Here is a 1,621-nt window from a genome sequence, read left to right on the forward strand (position 1 = left end):
GTATGCGGCTATGCCATCGGAGATCCTTAAGAAATTCTGCGAGACGCCGTCACATGTTTTCCAGAAACTGGGTCCTACCTTAGAAGGCCCGGTTCTGGACGCCCAAGGATTAAAGAACCCCAGGATGACTGTTTTTTGACTTTGGGAATTTTGCGAAACAGGCACCTACTGTTGTTCAAGCAATTCGTCAGCTTCAGGAAATTCACAAATTTTTGAATGCTCTGCTCAAACAAGATTAAAGCAGTATGGACTGATGACTTTTCGCCCCGTAAGAGGACCAGAATCGACCAGAGCACAGGGTTGCACGGCTCGCATTTGCTCGAGAACTCAGCCATTGGTCTTTGGACGATTAGTGAGTGCTGAGGATGAGTATCACCTACTGATGATGGACGTTTCATCAGGTATGCGTCCATTACCATGGGAGTTCCCTAGGAAACACTGACGCCGTTAGACGCTTTTGAGAAACTGGGCCCTACCATAGAAGGCCCGGTTCTGGACGCCCTAGGGTAAAAGAACCAAAGGAGGACCGTTTTTTAAGAATTTTGCGAAACTTTCACCTTACTGTTATTCAAGCTATTCATCAGCTCCAGGAAGATTGAGGTGCCAACATTTCTGAACGCACTGCTCGAAGTAGATTAAATCAGTATGCACTGATGGCTTTCCCCCTCGTAAGAGGACCGGAATTGGCCAGAACATACAGAGTTGCACGGCTCGCATTTGCTCGAGAACCCAGCCATTGGTCTTTGGAAGATTGGTCTGCTGTACATTTTACAGATGAATGTAAATATGCTCTATGACCTCCAGATGGGAGTGAAAGATGTGGAGATGGCAAATGAAAGGTACGAAGTCTGTAATTTTTCCCAGAGCTAACCCTTTTCAACTTAGCTCAGTGATAGTGTGGGCGGGAATTTCAATGGAGAGTCGCACAGAGTTGGTTGTTGTTCGTGGAGGGTCTTTGACGGCCACTCGCTATGTGGATGAAATTTTGGAACATCATGCGTTGCCCATCCTCGACGAAATCAGCGACAATCTTATTCTAATGCACGATAATGCCCGTTCACATGTCGCTCGCATAACGCAAACGTACCTTCAACAGCATAACATCAGGGTCTTAGCCTGGCCAGCCCGTTTTCCAGACACGAACCTCATCGAACATTTATGAGTTAACCTCAAAAGACGAATAAGAGTACGTCCCTGACCTCCTCATAGACACCATGATTTTAAAAGGTCTTCGTGAAGAAAGGGCGTTAGCCATTCTAGAGGTTACTCCAGGAAATAGACATTTTCAGACTAGTAGAAAGTCTGCCTGGCATCTTCGAGATATAATTAAGGCAAAAGGAGGAAATACGCTTTATTAAACATTTATATCACGATATTTCAGGATTTTAACAATCAATGAAAATCAAATGGTACAGGGCAAAACGCGAATTTTTTTTTTTTTTTTTTTTTGAGTGAATGGGACAACGCTGTGAATGTAAAAAATACGTACATGTACAAAATAACACCGAATGTAATTAATAAAAGATAGCATAGATGTACGAAGTTATGATAGAAAAGAAAATGGTGCCTGACTTCATCCCGGTTTTCAATGTCTCACAGAAGCGTCAATAAATTTCATCTA

Source organism: Cimex lectularius, unplaced genomic scaffold, assembly GCF_000648675.2.
Source record: "Cimex lectularius strain Harlan isolate CLEC.00 unplaced genomic scaffold, Clec_2.1 scaffold417, whole genome shotgun sequence".
In the NCBI taxonomy this organism is placed as follows: domain Eukaryota; kingdom Metazoa; phylum Arthropoda; class Insecta; order Hemiptera; family Cimicidae; genus Cimex; species Cimex lectularius.